This window comes from Peromyscus eremicus, chromosome 6, assembly GCF_949786415.1.
Source record: "Peromyscus eremicus chromosome 6, PerEre_H2_v1, whole genome shotgun sequence".
Lineage (NCBI taxonomy): Eukaryota > Metazoa > Chordata > Mammalia > Rodentia > Cricetidae > Peromyscus > Peromyscus eremicus.
The window spans coordinates 110,234,241-110,250,307 of NC_081421.1; the positions used below are offsets into that span (position 1 = coordinate 110,234,241).

General features: G+C 36.2%; 1 protein-coding gene across 3 annotated transcripts in view; it reads left to right on the forward strand.

Annotated features, from left to right (window-relative positions):
- The window catches only part of Stpg2 (sperm tail PG-rich repeat containing 2), a 449,395-nt gene that overhangs the window by 195,243 nt on the left and 238,085 nt on the right, over window positions 1-16,067 (forward strand). Inside the window, exon 12 of one of the 3 annotated variants that reach the window (XR_009379933.1) lies at window positions 14,069-14,259. The exons of the other annotated variants lie outside the window; for them this stretch is intronic. The gene's annotated coding sequence lies outside the window, so the exon portion shown is untranslated. The remainder of the gene's footprint in view (window positions 1-14,068; window positions 14,260-16,067) is intronic. 3 annotated transcript variants of the gene reach the window in all.

Below are 16,067 nucleotides of genomic sequence, written 5' to 3' on the forward strand. Positions count from 1 at the left end.
TTGGCACTATCTGTTCATATGTTGCTGCTAATATAGGTTGTTTTCATTTTTTTTTATCGTGCAAAAGACAGCAATGTACATGGATGACCAAGTAGGATATAGAATCCTGTGGATAGATGTTCAGGAATGATATAACTCAGTCTTATGGATGTTCTATTCTTAGTCTTTTTTTCATTTATAAGCTTTATTATAAAATACTTGCAAATAAAAAACAATAGCACACTAACATTTATACCCAAAGTTTTTACCTCTCTATGAGCTTCTATACAGTCCTTGGGGTTATTTCTTGTGCAACTAGAGTCATTTCTAGAATGTTCTTACACATGCCTGTGTTTTGAAGTGTTTTTCCTACATTTACTTCTCTGCTTTGGATGTCCACCTTTTCTAGCCCCATTTGCTGAATGAACCACCCTTTTTTCACTGCATATTTTTTTACACCATTGCCCAAACTTGTGTCAACAACTGTGTGGATTTACTTAGTGGTTCTCTACTACATATTGGTGTATATGTCTGTTTTTATGACACTTCCTTGCTGTATTTTCACTATAACTTTATAGTGTAATTGGATGTTAATAACTGTGGTATCTCTGGCAGTGTTGTTTTTGCTTAGGATTGTTTTGGCTATCTTTTGTGTTTCCATATGAGTTTCAGGATTATTGGATTTTAGTTCTGTAATTAATGCCATTGAAAATACCCAATGGAAATTGTGTTGAACATGTGGATTGCTTTTGGTAATATAGTTTAATTTTACAGTATTAATATTGCCAATCTAGAAGTATGGAAGATCTTTCCAACATCTTGTATTTTCTTCAATTATTCTCTTCAATGTCTTAAATCTTTACCTTCTGCTGCTTTGTTGGCTTATTCTTAGGTTCTTATATGCAATTTTGAATGGGACTTTTTTCCTAATTTCCTTCTCAACAATTTGTTATTGTTATATAAAAAAGCCACTGATTTTTGTTTGTTGATATTTGTATAATACAACTTTACTGAAAATGTTTATCAGATACATATTTTTTCTGGTGGAGTCCTTAAGGTATTTTAAGTATAGAATCATGTTACTCAGTATAATATTGGCTATGTGTGTATTATATTTATCTTTCTGGTATTATAGAAGCTAGTGTTTAGGAGGAGATTTTCAGGTCAGACCCAGTTTGGATCCTCCAAGTCCTGTGTCTGAAATACGTGTTGTTTATACATACATAAAATAATAGCAATCAAATTAAAAGAGGGCATGAGTTTGAGAAGGAGATAATGATCTATTAGGAGGGAGGACAGGAAAGGAGGTAAATAATGTAGAAGAGACCAAAAAAAAAAAAAATAAAAAAGAGTGTATAACAATGGGAAATCTGTATTAAATGTGAGATTCTATGACTTTAAAAGATTTATTTTAATTACTCATTTGTCTCCGTGTGGGTATGTGCATTAGATCCCCCTTGGAGCTAGTGTTTCAAGGAGTTGTAGGCTGCCCAATATGGGTGCTAGGAATGGAACTCAGGTCTTCTGTAAAAGCAATATGTGCTTTTAACTGTTAAGCCATCTTTACAGTCCCTTTATTTGACATTGAAGTAGGTTTTGTGTATATGAAGCTCATACAAAGCTGAGGGAGTTGTCTGGGTTGAACATAAAAAGGGAATATTTAATGGATATCATTAAATCCTTGATATTTTAAGTAATCGCAAGAGACTATATTTATCAAAAGCAAAACACCCAGGCTATTGCATCTTTCAGATTGCCATGTAGACAGCACAACACAAGAGGACCAATATAGACTAGACATGTATTTGTTATATATTTTTCACTTAAAATTTTAAACTGTCAAAAGCCAACCAATGATTCAATGGACTGGTAATCACAATAGGCAGACTTACTCAAATTATTTATTCAAGTTTATTATAGAGAATAATTAGGAGCAACCTTTTAGACAGACTGAACTAAAATTGCTTTTGAATCCACAGTTTTAGAAATACTCATGGAACAGATATATAGCTTATAATAAAATTTCTGTATATTAAAGGATAACATTAGAGAATAGTCTTAAATCTGTTTACAAACTGGCATAAAATATCCAAGAGAGAATAAAAGGCTTGCACGTAATGATTTGGATAAGAAACTGTGCTAAGTTGAACCTAAGGCCATTAGAAGAGCCAGTATTCATGTGGAAATAAAAGTGACTATGTACAAAGGAGGGTTCAAGGTTTACTTTTATCTTTCCACATTGAATTTAGCTATGAAGGACCATGACATATCTTCAAATTTTAATGAATTGTCTATTTAAAAACTTTTACTTCTGTTGGTTGCTAAATAAGCATGTCATTTTCAAAAGACAACAAATAAATAAACTTGTTTTCAAGTACTTGTTTTTTATTAATTTATTTTGAAAATTTCATATATGAGCACACTATATTTACTTTATTTCTACCCCTTCCTCTCTTTCTCCAGTTTTTCTCATGTTCTTCTGTAGATAGACTTTTCTGTACTGCCAGCCAGCTCCCAAATCACAAGATAGAGACTTCTTATTAACTATGAAAGCTCGGGGGCTAACTTAGGCTTGTTTCTAACTAGTTCTTATAACTTAAATTAACCCATTTATATTAATCTATGTGCTGCCATGTGACTCATGGCTTGTTAACTCTCCTCCTGCATGTCCTCCCTCCTTTGCATCTCATGGCATCTCTGCCCTTCTTTGTCCCAGCATCCTCTGTGCCTGGAAATCCTGACTAGCTATTGGCCTTTCAGCTCTTTATTAAACCAACCAGAGTGACACTTCTTCATGGTGTACAAAAAGATTATTCCACAACATCTTCTGTCCCACCTCCCCTGGAATTTATGACCTGTTCTAAAAGTTTTATTTTTTCTCTCTGTCTCCTGAGTCTAGTTAGTATTGACTGCATAGTACTAGTATTTTATAAAGCAATAAAATACTTTCTCTTTTATGTGATAATTTTAATAAAAATGCTTCCTGGAGCATTTTATTTGAATAGAGAGCAATGGCATAATAATCAAATTGTGACATTTCTCACTGTATTTTCATGAGGTACATGTTGGCTTCCTGTTATAATTTATTAAGAATTCATTAATTCAACAAAGGTTTATTGAATAGTGTGTTATATCAGGCACTGACAGCTTCTTGCAGGCAGGGGCTATGTCTGTTTTTCCTTGTACCACAGAGCCTGATATATGGAGAATATTAGGTAAATATGTAAGTATGTATTTATATGATTGTTTCCTGTTCCTTTAATGGTAATCTATACTTCCAGTTCTTTATGTGATAGTATACTTCACGAAGGTTCTAGGGTAGTATTCTTGGGTAGTGCTCACTAGTACACTGGTTACTTACTTCGGTTTTGAGGTTGTCTTTACAAATGGATAGTCCCCACAAATACCATCCTTTCAGTGGAAGTATTTGGAAATCAGAAATTTCAGGAAAACAAATGTCATTATAGCAGAAACTATTGAATTCAATAAGACCACTGAAATTATGTGGAGTTTTGGAATACCATGTTACAGAGAAAAGTTGCTGTAAAATTGTCTTTATAGTATGATGAGAATTACCAGGCAATTGTGTGTTTTACACATATAAAGAGCGGAAAATGAAAGTGAATTATTATTGTTACCGTCAGGATAGCTGTCACAGACCAGGGCCTCCCTATTAGAGTGTGGAGTTGTCTGTGGGAAGTGGTAGCCCCCACACAGACATAGAACATTTAAGTTTTCCTTGTTTAGGTGAGACATTGTGATTCATTCTTATCCGTAGAATTGCGTAGAAATAATGCAACTTTTAAGTGATTATACTATTGCCATTTCTCTTTCATTCTCTTTTTCTATCTCTTAGCTGGATATTTATAGCCAAGAAGACTTGGAAGGTCTCTTGTATATGACAGCAGAATCACTGATGATAGCCATAGTCTTTGAATACTAGTGTAAAATAGATCTCCTACACCTTTACTCTTGCCTCTCTTAATTGGGATGACATGTGATGTTTTGGATACAGTGATCCTTAAGCAAACTGTGTGTGGGGGGCATTTGAGTGTGAATGGATCATGAGGATTTTGCCTTTATCAGTGAGGTAGTGCATTGGTGAATTCAAAATTTGAACAGGTATTTTGGAACTGACAGATCAGTAGAAGTTTGGGCCAAGATGGAGGACATAGGTCACTAGGTGTGTCTTACTCAGGTTCCTCCTGCCCATCCCTTTCTCTGCTTCTTGGCCACCATGAAGTACGGAATTTGCTTTGCCACATGCTCTCTGCAATGACTTCCAGCCTTATTACAGACTTAGAACAAAATGGAACCAAGTGACATGGACTGAGACTTTGAGCCAAAACCAATTTTGTCATCCTTTATCTTGTTTTTTCAGGGAGGAAAAATCTAACATACCATGTGAGAATAAACATGTGGTTCTCTTTGTTGTCATCATCCTAAAATTATCCTTAAAAGATGTTAAGGTGTGTTTCTTAGATGCAGCAAAAGGATGCATATTGTTTTAGAATCCATTCTGTTAGTCTGTGTCTTTGTATTGGGGAATTGAGACCATTGATGTTGAGAGCTATCAATGAACAGTGTTTGTTAATTTCCATTATTTTGTTGTTGTGGTGTGGTTCCTCCCCTTTTGATTTGCTGGTCTGATATTATTTATTCATTGTGTTTTCCTGTGTGGTTAACCTCTTCAGGTTGAAGTTTTCCTTCTAGTGCCATTGTAGAGCTGGATTTGTAGTTAAATACTACTTGAATTTGATTTTATCATGGAATGTCTGTCTTTCTCCATCTACTATGATTGCAAGTTTTGCTGGGAATAGTAGTCTGGACTGGACTCTATTGTTTCTTAGAGTCTTCAGTACATTTGTCTAGGCCCTTCTGGCTTTTAGAGTCCCCATTGAAAAGTCAGGGGTTGTTCTAATAGGTCTGCTCTTATATGTTACTTGGTATTTTTCTCTTACAGCTTTAAATATATTTTTTTCTTCTGTACATTTAATGTTTTGAATATTATGTGGTGAGGGGACTTTTTTTTTCTGATCCAAACTATTTGATGCTCTGTGTGCTTCTTGTACCTTAATAGGCAACCCCTTTTTTAGTTCAGGGGAATTTTCTTCTATGGTTTTGTTGAAAATATTTTCTGTGCCTTTTACCTGGTTTCTTCTCTTCCATCTTTTACTACTATTTGTATACTTGGTCTTTTCATGGTGCCTAAGAATTTTGGGTGTGTTTTGTGCCAGAAGGAGGTTTTTTTTCTTTTTTCTTTCTTTTTTTAAAGTTTTTTGAGATAGGGTTTCTATGTGTAACAGTCCTGGCTGTCCTGAAACTCACTTTGTAGACCAGGTTGGCCTCAAACTCACTGAGATATGCCTGCCTCTGCCTCCCAAGTGCTGGGATAAAAGGCATGAGCCACCACCACCCTGCTGTGCCAGGAACTTTTTAAATTTAACGTTTTCTTTTTATGAGGTATCCATTTCTTATATACTGTCTTCAATGACTGACATTCTCTCTTCCCTCTCTTGTATTCTGTTGGTGAGGCTTGTCTGTTTTTCCTTCAGTTTGGGTTTCCTTTTTGATTGTATTTCCAAGTGCATGTCTTGAACTCTTTTGTTCATTTCCTTCTACCATTTGTGTTTTCCTAGATTTCATTAATGGATTTATTCATGTCCTCTTTAAGGATCTCTATCATATTCATAAAGGCTATTTTAAGGTCGTTTCCTTGTGCTTCATCTGTATTGCATTTCACAGGGCCTATTGTAGTAGGGTTGCTGGGCTCTAGTGGAGATATATTCTCCTGGCTGTTTATGCATTTTAAAAAATAATTTATTTAATTTTATGTCCATTGGTGTGAGAGTGTCAGATCCCCTGGAACTGGAGTTACAGACAATTGTGAGCTGCCATGTTGGTGCCAGAAACTGAACCAGGGTCCTCTGGAAGAGGAGCTAGTGCTCTTAACCACTGAGCCATCTCTCCAGCCTGTTAATGTGTTTTCACACTGGTGTCTAGGCATCTGGATTTGGGATGATTGTAATTCTAAGTACTAATATCTGATCTTGTCTTTGTTGGGTGGGTGTTTTGTTTCTCGGTTTCTGTTGCCCTCTCCAGTTCTTAGGGAAAGAGAGTATTTCTTCTAAGTCCAGGAAGCATAATGATAGAAATTAGTACATTCAAAAGATTGTTAAATCATTAAGTTACAAGAAATGGTTAAGGAAATAGGGAAAGTTAGGAGAACTGAGGATCATGATGTGCTTGACATGCTCCTACTTCTTATACATAATCATTGCAACTTTTCCAGCAAGAGATGATCATTTTGCCCTGTTAATTTAACACTCCAGGCATTAGAAAACTGGTTTCTAATTCCAGTTTAATAATTTTCATGTAATTTACTGTTGTGGTAGAATGCATGAGACTGTTCCATCCAGGTATGATATTCCTTTCAAGCAGGTCCAATTTTATAGAGTGGATCCTTTTTGGAAATGCTACACTCTTGTTCTAAAATGAAATTAAAAATCAAATACTTGGAACAGTCAAACAACTCTTGTTTTATTAAAAGATATAGTAAAGTTTAAGAAATGGCTCAATGTAGGACAGTTGTAATATAAAATGCAGCCAGACAATGCTGGTGCTTATAAAAAGGCAGTGCCCTCTAGAATGCTAGTTTATATGCTAGCCATGTGGAAGGCTCAGATAATCTACTTTGTTATCCTTATCATAGCTGCATTTCAATTAAAACATGTTGCAATTTCCTTATTCTTTTTGAAATATTTTGAGACCCATTAGTGTGTCAGTGCCTTGGCATTGTTCTCTAATTGCAATAGATTTTGAGTGATAAAAATTGATTTTGGTAGATATTTTGTGGAGTCAGCATTGGTTACCTGAACACATTAGAGTACCCTATAACTTAAAATGCTGTCATGCTGTTAGAAGTTTTCATCACCAGAACTTGAGATTAGGAGGGCAGTTTTTTCTTTATTAAGAAAGATGTGCATTTAGGGGAAGTGTAATGAGATGTTGAATTCTAAGAAATATTGAGCCCTAAAGTGTATTTTAAAAGTATTCTTTCTACACATAAAGCTAAATTATACTAACATAGTTTCAGTGTATCTATTTTACCAAATGGTAGCATTTGGGGACTCATATTTTATATGTAATATTTTATTGTAGTTTTGTTACAAAGCAATTAACAGGAGTTGTAATTTATATTACTAGACATTTCTATATCTTTATTTATAATGATAAACCATAGCCTCCAAACCATCAATATTCTAAAATAAACATGGCTGTGCATGCCCTGTGATTCCAGCACTGGGGGCCTAGGCAGGCCCCCATGAGCTTCCATGGCAGCCAGCCTAGCCAAAGCTTCCAGTTCAGCGAGAGACATGAGCAATAGAGGAAGGTACATAAAGTCCTGTTCTGACCTCCAAACGTGTGTGCATGTGTGTACACACCCACACACTCATGTATGTACATAGACATACATATAAAACACACCACACATACAAATATTCATATTAAATATGGATAGATAAACATGAATTATCACTGTGTATCTCAACGTGTTTCTTTCTGTGAACCCACCCTTGTGGTGATATTGTGTTCCCCAAAATATTGTGCACCCTACTAAACTTAGCTGGGGTCAGAGAACAGAACAGCCACTAGATACAGAGGCTAGAAAATGGTGGCACACACACCTTTAATCCTAGCATTCCGAAGGCAGAGATCCATCTGGATCTCTGTGAGTTCAAAGCCACATTGAAAACAGCCAGGCATGGTGACTCACGCCTTTAATCCCAGGAAGTGATGCCAGAAAGCAGAAAGGTATATAAGGCATGAAATCCAAGAACTAGAGCCTTGTTAATCTTTTAGGCTTTTGAGCAGCAGTTCAGCTGAGATTCATTTGGATGAGGACACAGAGGCTTCCAGTCTGAGGAAACAGGATCAGCTGAGGAATTGGCAAGGTGGGGTGGCTGTGGCTTGTTCTGTTTCTTCGATCTTCCAACGTTCACCCTAATACCTGGCCCCAGGTTTGATTTTTATTAATAAGAACTTCTAAGATTCATGTTACACACCCTTGTAACCATTGCCAAGATGAGGAAGCATAGCACCACGGTCCCCTAGTTCCAGGCTCTCCACTAACTTTCTCCCACTGTTTTGTCTCTGTCACCACTGTTTCTCTTTGGCTGTTTTCAACTTATGAATAAGGTGAATAGTAAAGTGTATACTAGTCTTTGTCTGGCTTCTTTCTCTCTTGCAAGCTGTAATCCATGTTGTTTCTGACAACAATGATAAACAATATTTAGTCTAACCTAAGTAGAATAATGTACTACAATTTCTTTATCCATTTTACTGCAGATGGAAATTTGTTTTGTTTCCTTGCTGCTGTTCAGTGTTATGGTGAGCATTCATATATATGTATATTTGTGATACATAGAAGTAATATATATTTTTTCTTGATACATATAATTATACATACATTTCCTTTCATTACGTTCCTGGGAATGAAATCTCTGAGTCATATGGTTTGTGGATGTTTCATTTAACAGATCTTGCCTAATGGTTTTTTCCAGATGAATCTAGTGATTACATTTCCCCCAGCAGTACATGAGACTGGCAGTTGTTCCCGGGTTCTCCAGAGCACAGTGCTGTCACTTTCATTTGTTTCTTCTGACTTAGAAGCATTTCCTTAAGCTTGTCATCTGCATGTTCCTTAAGATTACCAAAGTTTAATCTTCTGTGTACTTTCTAATTCAATATTTTCCTGTAAACCAGTTCTTCATATTTGTTGACTACTTATTAGATTACTTTTATGACTAATCCAATATTGTTCTTTATAGGTCATGTCTCTTACTATTTTACATCACATTTATTTATTCATTCTCGTGTGTGTGTGTGTGTGTGTGTGTGTGTGTGTGTGTGTGTGCGCACTCGTGCTTGTTCCATGGTATGTGTGTGGAAAGCAGAGGACAACTTGCAAGTGTCTGTTTTCTTTCCACCATGTCGTCCCGGTATTGAACTCAGGTCCTTAGGCTTGACATCAAGCACCTTTGTTTGAGCCATCTCACTGGCATTGTATTGTAGTTTTATCTATGGTTATACACACATTGAAAAAGTATTTTATCTATGATTTCTTTCAATTTCTTGATAATTTGTTGAATACTAAGGTACTAGTATCTTCATTTAATATAATCAAATTTATTAATCTTTTTCTATTCTACTGCTTTTAATATCTTAAGAACCACTTTTCTATCAAAGTTTAAAACTACTTTTAATAGAAACTTTATTGTTTTGATATTTACAGCCAGACCCAATATTTTCTCAAAGAATGTCATACATGTATTTGTTTTATATTTTTATGTGTGTGCATTTTATGTTTATCTGTGCATATGTGTGTGCAAGTCCACATGCACATGTGTGTGGAGACCAGAAGTTGGTGTTTGGTACCTTGCTTGATTGCTTTCCACCTTAATTTTTTGACAGTTTCTCAATGGGTGCTCACCCATTGACTAAATGGCCAGTGAGCTCTGTAGATCCAGGGGTCAGGCCCCTCCCACAGTGACCACACCTACATTTTATTGTGGGAGCTGCGGATTCAAACTTACATCTTCATGCTTGTGCTTCACCAATAGGCCCTTAACCAACAGAGCCATCACCCCAGCCCCTCACACAAACACTGTGTGTGAGGCTACTTTATGGTCCTCTTGTGGTATTTCCATGGGAGACTTGGTTATCAGATTTTGATTGTTTATGTTTAGCTTAAGAGAAAAGCAGGGAAACATTTTTAACTAGATGTTGCTCTGATTTAAATAATTTCAAAGCCTTACTTTCTGAAAATAACAATTATTATTTAACTACCTAATTTTACTATTTCCACTTTATTGGTAGTGTTTCAGTATGATTCATTTCTAAATATATCCTAATTTGTGATATCATCTCTCCTTTTATGTATACTTTTTAAAAATTAAATTTAAATTTTTTATGTGTTTGTAGTTTTTCAAAAATCACAGTATATTTCTTTATTTATTAGACAGGGTTTTATGTGTGCCAGACTGGCCTTTAAGTTGCGCTCTCTCTCTCTCTCTCTCCCTCTCTCTCTCTCTCTCTCTCTCTCTCTCTCTCTATATATATATATATATATATATATATATATATATATATATATATATATATATAATATATGTATATATATTTCAGGACCACCTTGAATTTCTAATCCTCTTGCCACAACTTCCCAAGAACTAAGATTGCAAGCACCTGGTTTATGTGGTGCTGGGAATGGAATACAAGGCTTAATGCATGCTAGGAGAGAAGTTTGCCAACAGAGGTAGCCTTCCATCCTCATCCAAACCTATACAGTCTCTGACAGCTGATTAGTAAATGTCCACTTTTTGGAAACTGTTCATATATAGTTTATAGCCAAGTGCTTAGCTCTTTGTAAGTACTCCATTTGTGTTTAAAATGATGCATATATGCAAGTAGTTGGACACAAAGTCCTGTGTCACCTAAAGTAAAGCTTATTAGTTGAAATTTTCATATTGTCTGTATCTTGTTGAATAAATTACTTTGAGTGAGTGTCAAAAACTCCCACCTTAGTGATATAATTTATTGCTTTGCTTCTATTTAACTTTGCTTAATGATTTTGGATTCAATGATATTAGTTGACTATAAATTATAGCCTTCTGGAGAAGTGAACTATGTATCATAATACAATGAATACCCTTATCTTCTTTATTTCTACTCACTCTTACTTTTTTCCTCCCTCCCTCCTTCCCTCCCTCCCTCCCTCCCTCCCTCCCTCCCTCCCTCCTTCCCCCTCTCTTTTTTGCTAGTAAGAGGGTAAGAACTCAATATTTTATCCTCTTTTATTTTAAATTGTTATCTGAATGTTTTAAGTTGGGTTCCATTTATTATTAACATATTTAGGAAATAGAATTTGTTTTTGTTAGCAAGTCAAGCAATCTGTTTTCTCTTTCCCTCTACTTTTTTTCTTTTATTGAAAACATTCATCCCTTTTCCCCATCCTACCTCTCACCCCTATTTCATTTGCTTCCTGGTTGGGAATATATTGGCAAATACTCTGATTTTGCATTTTAGTAAATACCTTTGTTTTTGTTATGTGCACATGTGATAAAGTTTATCTAGCACTAAAATCCTTTGTTCCTCCTGAGCCATACTTATCTATAATCTCAAATTTGTTTAATGTGATAAATTTGTTTGGATTTATTTATAACTGTTGCTTTTTCATGTATTCTTTTCTTTATTATTTTGTATATTGGTCCATCCTTTATTTACATTTTTCTTGAATGAAAAGGCGAAATATCTTTGGTGAATCTTAGGTATCTTTTAGAGATCCCCTAGTAAGAGACTTTTGGTCACCAGCGATCTCAACTGTTCATCCAAGTCAGTACACATTGTCTGCTGAATAGTTATAAATGTATAAATGATAAACATTTTTGTGGAACTAAAATCCTAGTACCTGACATAGGCAATGAACCATATAAAGTGTAAAATAGATACTAAATCATATGTTACTTATTAATTATCAGAAAAAATGAGGTAAAAGTGAGATTTTTCCGGAAAGGGAGACTGTGATCATCACACTAGGGAAATGACTTCTGAATATGGGCAAGAGAGACTTGAGGGAATTGAGGAGCTTGCCAATAAGGGGTCATGGACTACAGTAAGGACTGGGTAGGGCAGGACACGAGTGGGAAGCTGGGAAGGCTAAAGCAGAAAGGTTGAAAGGATTCGATGTGTCTGGAGAGGTGCCCACCTCAGGACAGGGTTCTTCTCACAAGAGGGATTGAAGAGACCTAAGAATCCTGCTCAGATAAGGAGTTCTAGAACCTCTTAGGTCTGTATCTCATACTTGTTTTCTTCTTTCCTGAATGTCCTGGACTGAGGGCTTCCTTAGCAATCTTGCCTGTTCTCATTCTGTCAGTTTTCATGCACACTAGTCTATTATGCACTGTTTGCTTTGCTTTTATAAGTAGCTATCCAAAAATTTAAAAATATATTGTATATATATATTTGTATAATAAAGCTTTTAATTTGTAGAACTTGTACCTTAAAACAGACAGCCACTGGATTAACTGTTTCTGTGGTTTAGGAGGTATTTGCAGCTGTGTGGTTAATCCCATCTGTTCCCCATGTGCCACAAGAAACCTGGGAGCTGTGCTTTACTGCTGCAGTGTATTCAGAGTAGTTGATTTTTATCTACTATCTATATCTATCAGTCATCTATCTATCATCTGTCTATCTATCTATCTATCTATCTATCTATCTATCATGTATCATCTTCTGTCTCTCTATATATCATGGTTATCAAACTAATCCTCTTTGTGTGAGTATCTATATGGGAATTGTTTCACTTTTAAGGATAAGTATTGATTAAGTTGTAAATTTGATGTACAGGCCAATTCATAAAAAAATCACAAATTATAGATTCACTGATAAAATGTATATATATATATATATATATATATATATATATATGAAAAAACTGGGCTTCTATATATTGAGATTAACCACAAATAAAGCTTTTTAATATGGTTTCTATCTTCATAACTTTATAATACTTCTATTATGTGATTAATTATCTTGGTTAATGTAGTGTTGAAATTTGTCTAATCTTTGGTTTTTGAAATAGAATACAACAAGAAAAATATTTTTTTGGGAAAAAATTGGAAGGATACAGTTTGAGACCTTATTGTGATATAACCTAAATTTAACAGAGATTATTTGTATTCTAAACTGTTTTTGACTTTGACAACTTTAAAATTGCATTCACTGCTTGGCAGAAAAATGGTGTTACATAAAATCAAACATCAGTACAGTGTATAAAGTAGAGATTATAGTTGTTCTCTTAGCCATTTTATCTTAGTATAAATGAAATTCATTGTTCAGCATGGCCTTGTGAACTATGTTTTCCACTCAAGTTATTTCATAAAGATTAAATTAAATTCATTGCAGGGTACATTCTTTCAGAGATTGTAACAATTCCTATCTGTTTGAACTATACAATGATTTTTTCTTTTCTTAGTGTGAGAAAAAGTTCAGAAAGACAGTTTTCCATCTCATTGCACCTTTTCTGAACAGTTCTCAAACCTCAGCCATAAGGTTTTATTAAGTATAAATTGAAGTGAACCTGTGTCAGTAACAAATAATGAAAACACACCTTCAAATGTCTGCTCCGCTTTTCAGAGGATCTGAAAGTGTGCTTGCAGGATGGCTGAGAGAACCTGGGAAGGTTTGGTTGAATCTGAGGAACTGGTATATTTAGAATATTATAAAAGCTGAGCAACGGATTGCTTCAAATTACTGCTTTATGGGGAGAAAAATGGCTTCCTTCCAGATGCCTAGTCCTAAATTTCCAAACTGTGAACATGTCAAGTTTTACCTGGTGAAGGGATTTTATGGATGGAATTAAAGGCTGATAGTTTGCTGCTATTAAAATAAGGAGGGCTACTCGGATGGTCTCATTGAACCACATAATCCTTATGAAGAAGGCAGAATTGTTAACAAGGGGTGTGCCGCAGAAGCGGGAGGCAGAGGGAGACAATCCAGAACTGTGGAGATGTGTGAGCTTGCCGTTACTGAGGACAGAAGAAAGGGGCCAAAACAAAGCAGTGAGGGAAGATTCCCTGAGAGAAACTGGGTCCTAGTCAAGAAATCAAATGAAACTGGGTCCTATTAAATCTATTAAATCTGAGTCTTGAAATGACTGCTCTTCTGGACCCTCCGTAAAAGAGCAGGTCCCCTCAGAAGCTTTTGTTTTGACCTTCTGAGAAACAAGCCAACACACAAGCTGAGGCTAACAAACTTCTTACCCAAACAATTATGGGTTAACTTATCTGTTCTAGTCATTAAAATGAGGTAATTTATTATAACATTTTGTAATACAAAATGTAATAGAACACTTTACAAAACTGAAATGATTGGTGGTATTCTTTTTGCTCAGAAAATCAGAATTCTTTGAAAAAGGCTGAAATGTCACCATGCAAAATAAATCAATGATTGTATTGTTATTTTGTTATTTCTCTGTTGAATACAACAAAAGCAATTTAAGGGAGAAAGGATTTATTTTGGCTCACAGTTCAAGAATGCAGTCCACCATAGCAAAGAAGTCTTGCTGGCAGGAGTTTGAGGCAGCTGGACACTCTGCATCTACAGTGAAGAAGCAGGAAGTGATGAGTATTCGTTCTTAGCTCTCTAATCAGCCTGCTGGTCAGAGGGGATCCTTCCATTTTAATGAACACAATGGATAATGTAGACAGTCTCTCTCAGGTATGCCCAAAAGCTTGTCTTTCGGATGATTCTATCAAGTGGACAGTTAATGTTAACTATCACAGACAAGGAAATCCTACGCTGCAAATAGATTCCGGTGGAGTTTATGAGGCTCTATGAAAACAAGAAAGAGATCTCACTATGTGGAGTTTACACTCTGGTGGGTGGGAATAATAGACAATGAAAGAACAGAGGAATGCATGCAGAGTCACAAGTTATTCTAAAGTCCATGACCTTTTTTTAATATGTAAGAGTTTTTATGGTTTGATGCTCCCCCACCTTAGTTAGGGTGCTTTTCACTTAAATAAGAAATTAATTTACCTTGAGATTTTACAATTTTAGGGATAAGAAGGAAAATAGCTGAAAAGAAGGAGATTTTGAAAGAAAAGAAACAGAGAAGAAATCTTTAGGAGGTCAGTATTCAGGGCAGTGAGTAGGGGCCCAGCCTGTTGTCCAGATAGCCACAGAGTCTCTAATGTCCCCACACTAATCTTCATTGGGAGAACTTAGATGAGAAACACATTAGGGAAAAATGACATTTCAAAGTCTTTCCCAAAGAGCTGGAGGGCTGACCAACTCAGCTACCACTCAGGCCTAGAAACAGGGTATGAGTTGGCCCATGCCAACATCTACCCCATCCATGAACTGCTGGAGCATGTGAAGGGGCTTGTCCTGCAGATCCAAAGCTGCAGGATCTCTGTGACACAGGGCAACAAAAGGATGTCCAAGAGGAGTCCCAATGAGGGCCTAGTATCAATAGTGCAGCAGAAGCCAGAGGCCTCAAGCCAGACCAATGACTCATTGCAATGAACACTTGCAAGTAAAGATAAATGGACTGAAGAGTTTACTGTGTGACTCACTGGGCCACACTATAGGTTCCACAATGAGATTTTTTTTTAAACTTTATTAACTTCAGGGGGGTGTTACATAGGGCAGAGGGCAGATACAAAGGGATGGGGAGATGAAAAGATGAATGGGATCAGGTGTAGCAGGAATCTTAAATGGTCTTATTCATAAGAACAAACCTGGAGCCAGGTATTGGGGTGAATGCTGGAAGATCAGAGAACCAGAACAAGCCACAGCTTCCTCACCTCTCTAATTCCTCAGCTGATCCTGTTTCCTCAGACTGGAAGCCTCTGAGTCTTCATCCAGAATGAATCTCAGCTGAACGGCTTCTTGAAAGCCTGAATGCTTAACCAGCTAAAAGCTTCTAGTTTCTGGTCTTCACGCCTTATGTACCTTTCTGCTTTCTGCCATTACTCCCTGGGATTAAAGGCTCACTTTTTGGGGTTGAAGGCGTGTGTCACCATGCCTGGCTGTTTCCAATGTGGCTTTGAACTCACAGAGATCCAGACAGATTTCTGCCTCTGGAATGCTAGGATTAAAGATGTGAATGCCACCATTTTCTAGCCTCTGTATCTAGTGGCTGTTCTGATCCTGATCCCAGCTAAGTTTATTAGGGTGCACAATATTTTGGGGAACACAATACCACCACAATCAGGATGCGTGATGTGAAATCCACAAAGAATCAACAAAAAGTTAAAAAGTTTTCCTGTAAAATTAAAGTAAAAAAATTCCACCCCCCCCCCCCAAGCCCAGTATAGTGACATTCACCTTAAATCCCAGCACTTGGGAGGCAGAGGCAGGTGGATCTCTGTGAGTTTCAAAGTCCAAATTCCAAAATCTCTTTTGAATCTCATGACAACCTCTTAACTGTAATCACCTGTTAAAAATCAAAATCAAAAAGCAGATCACATACTTACACCATATAATGGCACAGGATATACATTACAATTCCAAAACACAGG